Source organism: Notamacropus eugenii, chromosome 3 (genome assembly GCF_028372415.1).
Source record: "Notamacropus eugenii isolate mMacEug1 chromosome 3, mMacEug1.pri_v2, whole genome shotgun sequence".
NCBI lineage: Eukaryota > Metazoa > Chordata > Mammalia > Diprotodontia > Macropodidae > Notamacropus > Notamacropus eugenii.
Window position 1 is genome coordinate 36,991,059 of NC_092874.1, and position 16,207 is coordinate 37,007,265.

Here is a 16,207-nt window from a genome sequence, read left to right on the forward strand (position 1 = left end):
AAGTCTGTGGCTCTGACCGTGTGAGAGGTGCCGAGCTGGGGAGTCAAAGAAGGGCTGGTTTTGGAATGGCCATCACCTGGGTTCGAATCTCACCTCCCACCATCGTGAGCTGTGTGACCCCAGGCAGTTCTTGAGCCTCTCTGGGCTTGTTTCCTCATCTGTAAAAGGAGGGTTTAGTTGGACCTGTGGAGCTCTGAGGGCCCTGCCAGCTCCCTATCCATGTTCCTGTGATTCTGGAAACAACTACATGCTGCCTGAATTTAAATAGCAAATACATGAGGTGGGAGGGAGCTCCAAGACCCAGGAATGGTCTGAGAGGGGAAGCCCATCTGCGACTCCTTGCTCTGTCCTCTCCTTGAACATAGCTGACATGTTCATAGGTCTCATCATCCCTATTTTACAGATGAGGAAAACTGAGGCTCACAGCCAGGAGGTATCAGAGAAATAACTCCATGCCAGGTCTCCCCTCCAGGGTTTTTCCCACTGCTTCCTGTTACTTTCCACCAGGAAAAAACCCTCCTGTGCCTGACCTGGAGAGTCTGTGTGCCCTGTGGGCTCCCCCAACTCTCTCCCCCTTCTGGGGTCCCCTTTATTTCATCACCCCCTTCCCCAACCTCTGCTCTTCAGCTCTCCCTCCTCAGAAGATAAGAAGAAAAGGGGGATTTTGCTGCTTACAAGGATGCTGGCCCATCCCCTCCCTCCTAGTCCTGGCAGGGAGTCCCAGAGCAAAGGAGGGAGGATGGGCAAGGGCTGGGGGTGGGCAGCAGTAGGCCCAGACTCTTGGCCCCTCAGACCCAGCCCCCCACATGTGGGCACTGCTTCTCAGACCTGAGGAGGGCTGGGGGATGGGAAGAACACTGAATGTTTCTTAGAAGCTGATTTCAGAGAAAGTCTGTAAATGTGACACCACAAAGTGCTAACCACATCTGGTGACAGTTTCCCCAGGCCTTGTGAAACCTGGCTCAGCTGCCCCCCTCTGCTCTTCTCCAGCATCCCTGTGTCTGGAAAGCCTGAGAGCCTCTCAGGCTGGGGGAATCACTTCATATTAGAGATTCCTGGGATTGTCTAAAGAGAGCCAAGAGGTTTCAGCTGAGAAAACTGGGGTGAAGAGGGTAAGGAGGGAGGGGGACAGAGGGAGGAAAGAAAGGAACGGGAGAGGAGGAGATGGGGGATGGAGAGACCTAACCTCTGGAGTCCTTGCCCTGCACTAGAAGTGCTGTGAGATCTGCCCCAAGTCATCTTTGCTCACTGGGACTCCACCTTTTCGTCTTTCTAAAGACAGAGTTGAACCAGATGATATCATAAAGTCTTTTCCTAGCTCTAGAATTCTACATTCTCTTGAAATCCCTGGCTTTCCTAGATTGGGAGCAAAACTGCCCCTAGGAGAGTCAACATTTCTTTTCATGGATTCTGTAGCTTCCTTCAGAACCCACTGGGTCTCGTTACAGTGCTTCCTCAAGGAAGGTGTCCTATTAGAAATGAGGTATGTGTTTCAGGGGCTTGCAAGGGGTGACCTTCTGTGTTACTGTATTTGTCCTGTGGCTTTCTTTGGCTTTCCCAATCACTCCTCAGGCTGGGGCTCTTCTTAGAAATGGATTGAAGTAGCTAGGATGGAGTAGGGTCAGGGAGCCGCTGGGCTGGGGCGCCTCCTCCTGCTCCGCCATCTTGGTCAGATATAACAAATATTTACTGAGCATCTCCAAGTACAAGGCATTGAGGCAAATCCAAAGTACCAATAAATCAGTAAACATTAAGCACCTACTAAGTGCCAGGCATTGTATAAAGTGCTGGGGATAATGAGACAAAAATGAATGGTCCCTGCTCACAAAGAGCTTATATTTCATTATGGTGGACAACAGGTGCATACATACATAAGCGTGTGGTGGAGTGGTATTAGAAGAACAAAATAAATATGAAATGTTTCAAGGAGGAAGGGAGGTTGTTAAGTGAGCATGAGGAGAGAAGGCATTCCAGGCATAGAGCATGAACAGTGCAAAGGCATGGAAATGAGAAATGGAATACTAGCCATATGGGCTGAAAAGGAGAGAGCAGAATTAGATTATGAGATTAGAAAGGTGGGCCTGAGAGGGGAGCTGGAAAGCCAGAGCAGTTCACATTTTATCTCAGAGTCAGTAGAGAATCACTGGAGATTATTGAGTAAGGAAGGGATGTGGTTAAAAGTCTTGAGTAAGACAAAGGCGGTAACCTCCAAGGGAGGGTCATCAAGATCAGGAGGAAAGACACAGCCTCCGTCTGTCTGAAACTAAAGAGATAACCCATGGCTTCTCCCAGTGCCATCAGGAGCCCTAGGTTTGGCCAAGCCTCCAGGGTACAGAGCGCAAGTCTGGGTGGACTGCTCCCCTCTGGACTTCTGCCCACTTCTTCATCTCCTATCTCCCACCTTATGGTTCTCTCTTTCTCTCTCTGTCTCTCTCTCTCTGTCTCCATCTGTCTCTGTCTCCATCTGTCTCTGTCTCTGTCTGTCTGTCTGTCTCTCTCTCCCCACTGTCTCTCTCTGTCTGTCTCTTTCTTTCTCCCCTCTGTCTCTGTCTCTCTCTCTTTCTCTCTCTCCCCTCTGTCTCTGTCCCTCTCCCTCTTCCCCTTATGACTCAAGGAATAGGTTGTCACAATGTGGTACAAATGGAACATTAAGGAGTCAGTGTAATGCCTGGGCACACCTTCTACAGAGATTGGAGTGACCTCAGTGCATAGAGAAGTTCAAGGAAGGATGAACCAATGGCAGGAGGAGAGGACTCTGGGAAGACTTCCTAGAGTGGGTCTCAGTACAGGGAAGGGTGTGCACAGCTGAGAGGGCAGCCAGTGCAGGTTGGCATTGGGCCCATTTGACCCACTCCAAGCTGGAGCAGAGAGAGGTTGAGGGCTAGGGTTGTTTGATTTTTTTGTCTTTGAACCCCCAGCCCCAGGAGAGTTTCATGGACATACAAGGGACTTAATAAGTGTTCAAGTTAAACTGAAGGGACTCTGAGTCTTAACTTTTCTAGGACTCAGTTTCCTCATCCATAAAATGAAGCTAATAAGAGCATCCCCCTCCCCAGGGGCTACTGTGAGGATCAAATGAGCTGACATATTTAAAACTGCTCTGCAAACCTGAAATTGCTGTAGGAAATCATGCAAATTAATTATGAGAAGACTCCAATGAAATAACATCTGTGAAACACTTTGCAGCCTTTAATGTTCCATATCAGTGGCTGCTGTTCTTAATCTGGTGATAAAATCTCACCTCCCCCTGTGGCAGGTGAATGATGAAAGGACCGGAAATAAAGGAGAGAGCTTCTAAGTTTATTGATTTATTAAGCCATGCGTGCCAATTGTCCAACAAGCCGGGACCAGGACCCTTCCTTGGCTTTGGCACTGGACCCCGAATACAGGGGAGACAGACTTGTATACATTAAAAACAATCAAATAACTCCAATAGCTAGAAGGAAACAATACAACATCAGGTAATCTGATTTCCAATTGGATGAAAGATTAAGGACTTTCCGAGTTGGGAGAGGGAGAGTGAACAGGTGCAATTCCCTGAAATCGGAAAAAGAGGCATCCCACTCTCCCCAATGTCTTTCTTCCTCCCTCCCTCCCTCTTTTTCTCTTTCCTTTCTCTCTTTCTTTCTTTCATTCCTTCTTTCTGTCTTTCTTTCTTTCTGTTGCTATTTAGGAGGGGAAGGGAAAGAGATACCCGGGGAAGTCGACACTATGTAGAAATAAAAGACATCGCTGATACTTTTTGAAAACAGCAACCTAAGGTAGCTAGGTGGTACAGTGGAGAGACCACTGGCCCTGAAGTCAGGAGGACCTGAATTCAAATTTGGCCTCAGACACTTACTAGCTATGTGACCCTGGGCAAGTCGCTTAATCCAATTGCCTCCCCCTACCCCACCAAGTGTAAACAACCAAAAAAAAGCATTAAAAGTACTACTTTGGCCATAGGGAGGAATCTTTCATGTGTGATGGGGGAGTACTGGGCTCATGACGATGGGAGCTCCCATCAGTCTCCTCCACTGAGGATGTTTGCTTCAGATAAACTGAGAAAAGACTTTCATTTAAAAAGGCCAAGATCACCCACTGCACCCTAGGCTATCACCAGTCGTCTTTTGTCTTGTCACTGGACTCATGACTCTGGAGGAGAGAGTGAGGCTGATGACTTTGTGCTCAGCCTCCTCCGATCCAATGTGGTTGCAAGTTAAGACATCACCCTCCTGGTGTCACTGATCCTCTTTGAGACAAAGGCTGAACTATGCCCTCATCCAGACCTCTCATTGTGAAACCCCTAGGCTCCTTCGCCCCTCCTCCTTTCTATCAGGTTGGAGTTACGTTATGTCTCCCTTGTCATGGTGGTTTATGGTACTTGAACACTTTGTCAGGCTTAAATCAGTCAACAAATAAGCATTTATTAAGCGCTTACCGTGTGCCAGGCTTTAGAGTTCCTTCTTAGTAGAAAAGACCAGAAATTGGAGTAATTGAAGGTGGTGCTCCACTCACCCAGGAGTTTGCCATCAGCTCAGATATATAAAATGAGGAAGGACTGACAGAATGACAGCTGCAGAAGGTGGGCTGCTGCCATAGTCCAGAAGACGCTCAGGCCAGCGGTCACTTTCCACGCAGTTGTGAAGGACTTACCGTGTACGTGTCGCTAACCTGGGATTCACAAGGCCTGGCTTCAAGTACTGGTTCTGTTCATCTCCGGCTGCTCCTGTCTGAGCTTCTATTTATTAAATGAGGGGGTTGGTCTGGATTTCAGGGCTTTTCACCCTGAGGCCTTTGGTCTTCCAAGGGCCCCATGGATGGATTTCAGGAAGTCTTGGATGTTAGATGAGAAGAAAAAAATAACATCTTTATTTTCACCAACTTGTAACTAAAATTTGTAACCCGAGGCCTCCTCGGCTCTGCTTCCTGTCCTGGTATTGACCTACTCTCTCTGCCTTTGGACACAAAGGCCTCATTTCTCTTTATTTGACTTGTGAAGAATAGGGTTTTTTTGACCTGTTTTGTCTTTGAGCCTTGTGGACAGCATGCTTGCAAGGGGTCTTGTAGACAGGATGCTGGATAGTATCAGACAGAGTCTCCTGGATTATCTGAGAAGGAAACAAGCCTGACGTGAGAAATCCTGTAAATTGTACCTAGGCCCTTGAGAGCTCACGAGGGCCTCTGGTATAAGAGTGAACAGTTTCAGGCTGCAGTCTATTGCTTGGGGTTTGCAGGAAGGCTGGCCCCTTCCCCCACACTACTTCCTGCAGCCCACAAACTCTCCTCACATTGGTGCTGTTCTGGTCAGAGCCTCCCGAGCACCCTGGTCCCCAGCCAGGGAGGCCCTGAGCAAGAGATCTGCACCTTAGGCAAACGAGTTGGTTCAGCCCCTATGGCTACCTGCTCTGCAGCAGAATTCACCAACACTGGGAAGGGCTGACCCCAGGCTGTGCCCACTCTGCCCAGAAAAGGCAACCATGATCCCTAGGATATGGAGATTGCCTCCAACTTTGCTTAAAGAGCTAGCTTTTAGAGAGAGGCAGGGAGGACCCTGGGACAGGGTCAGCCTCACTCATTCCCAGGTCTGTCTCCACTTGTCAGACCGTGAGAGAGACCCTTATGTAAGATTCCCACCATTGTCCCATTTGGGGGAATGGGGGTGGAGATGTGTGTGTGTTGTGGTGTGTATGTGGTATGTGTTGTGTGTGTGGTTTGTGTATCTTGTGTGTGTTCTGTGGTGTGTGTGTGTGTGTGTGTGTGTGTGTGTGTGTGTGTGTGTGTATAGGAAAGCAGTTGTAAAGCCTCTGTGGGTGGGCAGTGCATCTTTTCATTCTTACCAGACTGTCTAGTTTTTCCTTAGAGGTCAGAAGCATTCTGGAGAGGAAGGTCTGAATCAGGAGCTTGCTTTTGCCCGGTAGAATGTAAACTTGAGGGCAGGGGCTGTGGCCTTCTTGTTCTCGTATTCCCAGCATGAGACAGCAGCCCCCAAGCAAGCCTCCAGTTGGGGTTTAGGGCCTGTCTCTGCCCCACCCTGACTGCGACCTAGACAACTCTCCCATATAGAGAAAGTGCTGAACACCCTTGGGAGAAGGGGCCAAAGAAGAAGGAGAAAAGATTAGGTACCCATGGTGTGCCAGGCACTGTGCCCATGATCCCATTTGATATTGAAGGAATTTCTTCCCTGGGGTGTTGGCTAAATCAATGAAGTCACATGTCCGGTCCTTAGCAGCAGGGCCTGGCACCAAGTAGAGGCTTAATAAAGGATGGTACTCAGTTGATTGGGTTGAGGGCATACAAAGAATGAGAAAGCCTAGCACTTGCACCAGACCCTCAGTCAGCACTTACTGATTTGGTCTGACTTTGGGCCTGACTTTGTGTCCAGCTTGGGGGAGAATAATTTGGTCTCTACTTTAGGAGAGTGATGAGGGAACAAGAAGACTGCTTTCCCTTCCCAGCTGCCCTGGCATCTCGAGGCTGACAATGTGCCACCATCCAAAGAAAGCTTGGTCCTTGGTTAGTCATCCATCTCCATTAACCCAATGCCCCTTCAGAGTCAGGTCCAATGGTCCAGGGTAGAGTCGCCATCTACTCTCTGGTCGCTGTCAGGGTCATATTATCTCATATTATCAGGACCAAGAGGCAGGGAGAGGCCCACATGGGGCAGCCAGCCCAGTATTTTGGGGACAATATTCAGAGCTCCATAGTAGGCATTGTGACCCAGAGACTATGAGGGAGTGATTGGAGATGGATAGGAAGAATCCATGACTTAATTGATAGAGGTAACCCCCAGGAGAAGAAACTGCCAAGATCAAAGCACCTTCTCTGCAATTTAGAATCTAAGTCAACCAGTCAGGCCACTCTGACATGAAGTGGCTTAATCATAGTCACATAGCTTGTGTACTGAGGTGGCACCTGAACCCGTCTTCATGCTTAAAAGCCATCCCTCTATAGGGATAGGCCCCCTCAAAGAGCTTACCTGAAAGTGTAGTTAGGAGGATAAGATGGAAACAGAACAATCTACTTAGTGATGCAAAGTAGTCTTTGCTAAGTTGAGGACCTTCTACATGATGCCTTTCTTTCTATGTAATGTCCTTTCTTTCAAAACTATCTTATATTAATTTCATGTACATTATATTCTTCTGTAGCACAGACTCCAGGGTTACTGTCCCAAGCCCCACTGGCATTGCCAGTGTGGGTCCCCAGAGGGTGACTGCTTCTTGTTCCTTCATGATTCTAGGGGAACCTGAGGTCTTGGGGGGGGGTAGTTTTGCAATATTATAGCTCATGAACACCCACTGGCGTGGTTCCACCATTAATTATCAGTTGCTATCAACTAGCCAGGCAAATTTAACTAGTTTTTAGAAATGGGTTTTATTGGGTAGTGTAGTAATTACAATTTGTACAGAACATCCCCCCAAATAAAGGTTACACTCTCCAATAAGGACATACAGAGCCCAGGGGAAAGTAGGCTCAAGCTTAGAGCACATGTGGTAAAAGAGATAATGCATAGCTCTTGGAAGTCCATTTTCCAGGAATTCTTCTCTCTCCTTTGATCAGACTCAAATCCTCATTAACGTCACCATGTCCTCAAGGAAGGAAGACACATTTCATTTAAAATCCCAGAAGGATGTTAGAAAGTATTGTCTATAGACAATCTCTTTTAAGTAATTTCTTCTCCATCTCAGCACAGCTGCCAGTGAATTCTGTCCCCTCAAATCCAGGATGTCATCCTGATTGTCTCCCCCTGACTCTCATACCTCTGCGCTCACCAACCCGGGTCATGAAGACACAGCCATACCCACAAAATTGTCAACATTGCCATCATGAGCCTTCTGTCTCTGTCTGGCAGAATCCTTATTTCACTAACCTTGTATCCAGTCATCTTGATGAGAATCTCATCCTATTTTTTAAATTTAACACACTGGAAGCACCCCTGTTTAATCTTAGCTCCTGCTGGAGGACACTCCATGCAATGAAGCTTGAAATAGTGTTTTGAGAGTTGTGTTCTAGAGACTGTCTCACAGTAGATCCTAGAAATATTATGATAATTATCATTTTGAAATAATTTGTATTTATGTCTGTCCTACTTCACATACACTTCCAGTTATACCTCTCTTCTCAACTAGTACTGAATCATCCCGGTAACAAAGAAAAACAATTAAGCAAAGCAAATTGATGGAGTGACTGTGATTGATAATGTATACAACATTCTGTACCTGTAGTCACCTACACCTCTGTTGAGAGGGTGGAAGAATGTTTCATGATTTCTTCTCCATGATTATTCATTTACGTTATTGTTGTCATTGCACACAATATGAAGTTACTGTGGGTCTGCTTACTTCCTTCTGCATCTGTTCATAAACATCTTATGTTTCTCTGAATTCTTCATAGTCACCATTTTCACTGCATAGTAATATTCAGTTACTTTAAGATTCTTATAATTAGTATTATCTTTACTTTTACTGGAAGCCATTTTCAACCCCTCTTAATTCTAGTGTCTTTCCTCATTAATTATTTCTTATTTACTGTCTATAGCTTGCTGTGTGTGTGTGTATATGTACATGTATATGTATATGTTTGCCTGTTGTCTCTCCCTGCTTCTTGAGAGAAGAGACTATGTTTTTCTTCTTTTTGTAGCCTCAGTACTTGGCACATAGTAGACATTTAATAAACGGTTACTGATTGATTGACCCTCTACATAGCCCCACACTAATTTGCAACTGCTACCTAAAATGATAATGACCATATATTCTGCACCCCAAATCTGGCACAAAGTATAATACTTTGGCAAAGCTTCATGAAAAGTAACCTTTTTCTTACACACACACACACACACACACACACACACACACACACACACACACACACACACACACACGGCAGGATTTGAACTCAGCTCTGCCCTTATCCAAGTCCAGACCTTTATCCATTACTCTATGCAAGCAGACACTGCATGACTGTTCATTGGATCTCTTGTAGAGCAAATTCATCTTCAAGTGCAGATTGGATTAGATTCTATTCAAAAGGGGTGCCTTTTACCCTAGGAATTCAGTCATTCTGTAAAAGTACTATGTGAGTGCAGAGAAATGGGGGGCCCATTGTGGGTGCTCTTCTTACCTTCTCTCTGCAAGTCTGATGGCTCATCTATACCCCAAGGCAGCAAGCCAGTGTTTCCTCCTTCCTCCCTCCCTTGGCCGTTCTGGGTGAAGTAGCGTATGGGATACAACAATCATTTTGTTTCTTTCCTTTGCAAGTTTGGTTCCAACTATCTCCTCACTCTCTCATTTCTGAGCATCTTTCAAAGCACAGGCAGCTTGAGGGTCTCGTGGAAGGTCAGGACTAGAAGCTGCCGCTAGTTAAATCAGAACCATTCTACCATCTGATGCCCTGCAGAGAAAGCGGGCTAGCTTGAGGAGAAGGCCTGGAGTCCGTGACTGATAAATATTTACTGACTTGTCTTGAATTTCAAAATGGATATAGAGACTTCCCTCCAGTTCTTTCTCCTGCTCTCTTCTCCCAGCCCGGGGGCAGCATGGGACATCTGGTCCTCCCCTACTGATTGTAGAGCATCTGTGTGTCCCCATTAGCTATGCCCAGATTTCAGATGAGGCAGGTAAATGTGTGATGCCTGTGTGTTTGTGTGTTTCTGTGTGTGTGTGTGTGTATTGACAGCTGTATCTCTATTACTGTTACCACAGTTACCAGTGTACCCTCTGAACCCAAGGAGAAAATTTCCTGGAAGAAAAATGAAAGAAAAAGAGAGAGAAGAGAGAAGCTGGCTCACCCAAAGAATTCTTGGGGTTGAAATAGCAACCACCACCACAGCAACGATGCCAGCGGACACTTAAGTCATGTGTTCAAGTTTGCAAAGGTCTTTACTTTAGGCTATTGAGGAGGAAACTGAGGTCAACAGTTTAAGTGGCCCATGCAAAGTTGCACAGCTAGTCATTCTCTGATCTAGAATCTGAACCCAAGCTATCCTAATTCTGGGTCCAGTGTTTTATCCACTATGCTGTACTCCCTCCACAGATGAAGTATTTGTAGCCTGGTTTGTGGTGGGGCCTGGGTGCTGGGATGAAAATAATAAGCATTTATAGAGAACCTACTATGTGCCAGGCAATGTGCTGAACACTTTACAAATATTCTAACAGGTAGGTGCTGTTATTATCCATATTTTAAGTTGAGGAAACTGAGGCAGAGGTTAAGTGACTTGCCCAGGGTCACACAGAAGAAAATGGTGCAGTTAGGGGCAGTGACTTGCCCACAATCACTGAGGCAGTTGATGCCTAAGCCAGGAATGAAACCCATGTCTTCTGGCTCTAAACCAGTGCTCATGCTACTACAGTAAATTGCCTTCTTCTAAGTCTCAGTTGCAAAGCTGTCTAGACCCCCCAGCTCCTTTCCAGAGGTCCCTCATTAGTCTACAGTCACTGGCCTTAGAAATTTTCTTGCCTTGAACTTTCCTTTCCATAGAGTTCCTGGGTTCCTAACTTCTGCTGGGTCTTTGATAAACTCAATATCAGATGAACTTTACCAATATTTTCGTTCCTGACCCTGAGCAAGACCCTTGACCTATCAGGGCTCTAGGCAGCTAAGACTATAAGCTGAAGAGAAGGTGGAGTCGTAAATCAGTGGAGGGAATTTCCTCCTCTGGGAGTCCCTTAGACCAATAAAATCTCAGGTCCAGTTCATCTCTCTCTAAACAGAACAACTGAGACAGTGTTTCAGATGACTCTCCTTCATGGACGCTCTTGGGTCTTTTTTCTTTCTTTCTTTTTCTTTCTTTCCTTCTTTCTTTCTTTCTTTCTTTCTTTTTCTCTCTCTCTTTCTTTCCTTCCTTCCTTCCTTCTTTCTTTTCCTCCTTCCTTCCTTCCTTCCCTCCCTCCTTCTCTCTCTCTCTCTCTCTCTCTCTCTTTCTTTCTCTTTCTTTCTCTTCCCTCAGAAGCAAATGTCCCAATCTCCTGTACTCAGATGTGAGTGGGTCTTCTGTGGGTGTGGGGCTAAAGAGGAGAAGAAGGAAGGGCCTGTGAGGGTAGGAGCCAGGCTTGTTCCCCAGCCAGTGCCTGAGCTGGGTGTGCCCATCTTTGGTAGAGGCTGACCATCCCAGGGAGCCTGCCTCACCCTGTTCCCCAACCCCTACTCTAGAGATATGTGGGGGAGTCACCAAACCAAGAGGAGTCTCCATAACTTCCTCTCACCCCCCTTCCCCACCCAGGGGGCACTCCCCAAGCTGCCAGCTGTGAGCTCCCAAGTACAGGGAGAGGTTTTGTGAATGCCTCCATCAATTCTGGGCTGATTGAAGGTCCAGGCACTGGGCTAAGGCTTCCTAGGGGATGAGCAAGAAACCTGAAACAGCACTCTGCCCTGAAAGAGTTAATAATCCAGTTAGGGAGAAGACAAGCAAAGAACGAAGCAGCCTGGAGTGAAATAACTCACTGTGGTGACAATAAATAAAAGCTTGAGAAGTGAGAATGCTTGGGTCACACACACTGATGCTTCTCTGGCTCTTGAAGGTTTGCCAAGTACTTTACGTCTCACATCCAACCTTCAAAACAACCTTATAGAGGGATGTGCCATGTTATTGTCCCCATTTTTCAGACGAGAAAATGGAGGCTTAGAGAGGTGGATCGTCAATTAGCTAAGAGGGAACCAAAAGCAGAACTCAAACCCAGAACCTCATGACCCCAAGTCCAGCACTGTGGACAAGCAGGGGCCACTTAAGATGTGGAAGTGTCAACCCCCCACCCCCCAGATAGAAACTGCAGGACTGGACCAACCCCAGCCCTAATGGACTAAGGGGGAAGCAGCAAATGCTAGCAATCAAGGCTGGATTTATGGTTTTGATTGTCTAGACTTGAGAAAACAATGGAGAAAATGTAATTAATGCAGATTAAACTTAAAAGTTTATCAAGCATACATGAGGGGGGCCGTCAGAGAGGGTTGTGAGCATTTCTCACCATGCTCCTGGTGTATGGCAACCATTATCAGGTAGTCTGCCTCATAGGATCATCATTTTGGAGCTAGAGGGACCTTAGAGGACATCCAGCCCAGTCCCATCATTTTACCGATGGGGACACTGAGACCCAAAGTGGCCAAATGACTTACTTAATGTCAAACCAAATAGGTAAAGTCTCTGACATGAGAACTGAACCCAAATCCAGTGGTCTTTTCTGCTGTATTCTGCTAACTCCTCTTCCAAGACACGGTTTCTGTTTTTCTCTACAGGGTGATTTTTTTGTTTGTTAAATGTTACAAATGCACCTAAAAAGGAGGCTGATGTTAAGAAAGAATTTAAAATACCCCAGATATATCCCAAGCTTGTCCTGTCATGTCAGGTGTGAACAGACATGGGAGGAGGAAGGGAAACAGAGAGAGAGAGAGAGAGAGAGAGAGAGAGAGAGAGAGAGAGAGAGAGAGAGAGAGAGAGAGAGAGAGAGAGAGAGAGAGAGAGAGAGAGAGGAGAGGGAGAGGGAGAGGGAGAGGGAGAGGGAGAGGGAGAGGGAGAGGGAGAGGGAGAGGGAGAGGGAGAGGGAGAGGGAGAGAGAGGGAGAGAAAGGGAGAGAAAGGGAGAGAAAGGGAGACAGAGACAGAGATAGAGAGACAGACAGAGAGACAGAGAGAGGAGAGAGAGAGAAAGAGAGGGAGAGAGACTGAGAGAAAGAGACAGAGAGAGAGAGGATGTGGTGGAGATAGTGACAGAGACAGAGGGTGGGAGGGAGAAAGAAAGAAAAGGAGAGAGAGACAGAGGGAGGGAGGGGAAAAGAAAGAGAGAGACAAATAGAGGGGGGAGAGAAATGGAGGAAAACATGAGATAGAAGGCAGCAAGTAGATGAGAAGTCTGTCTTGGGGAAATAGCCTCTAAGCCAATACGTGTGTCCTTGAGCAGTCAAGGCTAGCAGAGAAAGCGGCTTGCACCATCAATGAGGCAGAACTGACAGATGCCCTACAACTTATTCAAGGCAAGGACAAATTGATCTCAGCATTGTGGAATTTTTCTTCTCAGGGTTGGAAGGGCCTTCAGTAGCCTTGCATCATCCCCATTTTACAGATGAGGACACTGAGGCTCCCCTAGTCAGTAAGTGTCTGAGGTGGGGTCAAATCCAGGGCCTCCTGAAGCCAGATCACGCTGTCTTTCAGCATGGGGTAGTTCCATCTTCCAGCTTTGTGTCGTCTCTGTGTCATCTGCAAATGTCGTAGAGTCTGAGTTTTCCTCACTGTATCTACCCAAGCTATTACTCAAAGTCAAATACTCAGACAGATCTGTGGTCTTACTGTAACCACTCTCAGACTCAGTTCCCTCATCTGTAAAATGAGGATAGTAACACCTGCCTAATAGAGAGGTTGTGAAGATCGAATGAGTTAACATGTACAGTGCTACAAAAATGCTAGGCCTCCTAAGCTCTAGGGAACCCATTCATACCTGCCATTAATAAAAGTGTTAACCAGCACAGGCCAACCCCTGGGGTACTTCACTGAAGGCCCACTTTCTAACTCCAATGACTAGTCACAGTTCCAGGAACTTAGCTAGCTTTGAATAGCCCATCTCTCCAACTTTTCCAAAAGAATAACGTGAGAAACCTGACCGAATGCTTTGCAGAAATCAAGGTAAACTTAAGCTGGAGCATTTCCTTGACCTATCAGTTTAGTAACTAAAGCTGATCCAGTGAGACCTGTTCTTGATGAAGCCATGCCCTTCATCTCTGTGACTGCCACCTCTTTTTCTGGACATTCACTGACCTTTTTAATAATATCTCTAGAATATTCCGAGGGACTGAAGGCAAACGCACAAGCCTGTACTTGACAGACTTTCTTCTCCAATGCTGTGATCCCTCTCTCGTTCCCCAGAGCTTTTAAAGGTCAGTCTGAGTGACTCAGGAATCCCATCACATCGAGCAGTCCTTTCAGCACCACGGATGTCATTAATCCAGCCTAGTGATGTGAATTCATCAAAGGCAGTTCTCTGCTCTCTTATTACTTCCTTACTTATTTAGGTCAACTCCCTCATAGTCATAGCTGTCTTTTCCAGTCCAGGTATCATTCTCCTTGGCAGAAAAATCAGAAGCAAAACAAAAATCTGAACTTCTCTGCCTTTTCTCCATTATAATTTTTCCTTGTCCCATCCACTCTGAACAGCAATTATATACTTCCTTCTTCCTCCTTTTCTTTTTCCTCCTTTCTTTCCCTTTTCTTTCTTCCCTTCTTTTCCATCCCTTCTTCCTTTCTTCCTGCTTTCTCTATTGTTTTAGAACTCAGCTGCATTTTGTATTCATCCTTTGTTATCTGCCTTTACTTTTATCTTCAGGATTAATCTTTACGAAGTCTCAGTTAGTTGGTACATTGCCTGTGCACCCACCTTTGTCTCTCAGAAGAATTCTGCCCCAAAATTTGTTTGACAAGTCATGTAGTTATCTGAGTTAAATAAGAATATTACTAGTTGGCAAACAATGATTTCTGAAGGAGGCCAAAGGGAATCTGGATGACCCAAAGAGCAGTGGAAAGATATATGGTGGGCACAAATAGACTTGCATATGATTAATGATTAATATTGCCACTGTCACTGTTCCTAAGACCTATTCAGGTTTAATATTATTAATATTTATTCAATCACTGTTCTCAAGACTCTTTTTTCTTCTGAACCAGTCAGAATTGATCTGCTAGCCTCACAGCAATGAAAAAGAACATTTACTTAGAAGAAAACACAAGCTACATCACAAGAAGTTAGAACCAAGCAGTGAACATCCTTACCTTCCATTTACCAAACTACACCCTCCTAAGTTTCCAGGGAATGGATATAGGTTGAGTCCTCTGGGCTCCACTTCCTTCACCAGTTTGTAGGCATGGAACAGGTGAGTCTTCTTTCTCATTACTCTCCAAACTACTCTATCACGCCAGCCCAGGCAAGGGTAACATAGTGTTCACAATTTTCCCCACCACCTAAATCAAGGAAACTTAGGGGTTGAAAGTAATTGTCCCTCCAACTCAACATGTGAAGCATTTGAGTCTTGCAACTGTGGCTTCTCAGGGTTTGTTCTCCGACAGGAGGATATATCTATAGCTGTTGCTTTCAGGGATAGAAGAGGGGAAGTTCCCTGGGATTACAATCCGGAGTTACATAGTGTTGTGGAGTAGCTTTCCAGATCCATGTTTTTCCCTTTCTCTCTTTTCTGACAGCTGTCTAGATTCTTTCCACATCCTGTCTCTCTCACAAGAGTTTGTGCCCATTCTCCCATTAGGGAAGGCTACGATGATCTTCTCCAATCTTACTCAACACTGAGAGAGTATTATTGCCAATTACACTCTACACAGTCTTCTGGGGGATGTAGTTCCCAAGAAGAACCTGTCCCTACATGTAAGCAGTGGCATAAAACATGTTGAAGATATCCATAACAAAAGAGAAGTGAACTGGTCATGTAGCCAGAGTAAGGGAGGGTTAATGGATGGGCTCAGGGGCTCTTCTGGTAGCCACAAAGTGGACCAAGATCCAGAAGAAGACCTGGCTTCCCTACAGAAGTTTTATGGAAGCTGATAGACAAGAATCCACAGTTTGAGGTGTCAGTGGATTACAGCCAACTCTGGCAGACTAAAACCTGATTTGAGATCATTGATCTATAGGAGGAGGAATTTGCTTTGTTTCAGCACAGAGAAGCCCTCTGGAGTTGCTCGGAATCATGAGATGTGAATGACTAAGTGGGAGTAGTTTTTCAAAAATTCATGATTGCTTGCCAACTGTAGTCATGCTCTTAATGGTATGCAATAAATAAATGTGAATGGACTAAAGATTTCTTTTCTAGGAAACAAGCATACTTTCCATTTATGTTCTCCCTTGGTACCTCTTGATGGTGTGTCAGTTCTCAAAAGCTATGCCAGTAATAATTGCTAATAGTGGGGTTTTTTTTTTCAGTTTACAAAGTATTTTACATATATCATGTCATTTGGTCCTCACCATCTTTCTGGGGAGTTAGGAACTATTATTGGCTCTATTTTATAGTTGGGAAAATTGAGGCAAACAGAGGTTACATGACTTGCCCAGAGTCACACGGCTAATAAATATCTGAGGCAGGATTTGAACTCATCTTTCTGATTCCAAGTTCAACCCTCTAGCCACCACAACACCCAAGGGCTTGGGTGAGTACAAACTCTGCCAGGCAGTCCCAAGAGAGCCTGGTGGAAGGGGATACTGACAAAAATCCAGATTCTTTGAAGAGGAATAGAGAAGAAATAGCAC

General features: G+C 45.7%; 1 long non-coding RNA gene across 2 annotated transcripts; it reads left to right on the forward strand.

Annotated features, from left to right (window-relative positions):
* Nucleotides 1-1,340: 1,340 nt before the first annotated feature.
* LOC140531116 (uncharacterized) lies at nt 1,341-15,747 on the forward strand. 2 transcript variants are annotated; one of them, XR_011976283.1, is made up of 4 exons: nt 1,341-1,483; nt 9,681-9,853; nt 14,627-14,828; nt 15,154-15,747. It is a non-coding gene; the product is annotated as an uncharacterized lncRNA (long non-coding RNA). The 2 variants fall into 2 exon arrangements; XR_011976282.1 differs by having other exon boundaries at nt 1,343-1,483; nt 14,623-14,828.
* Nucleotides 15,748-16,207: the final 460 nt, after the last annotated feature.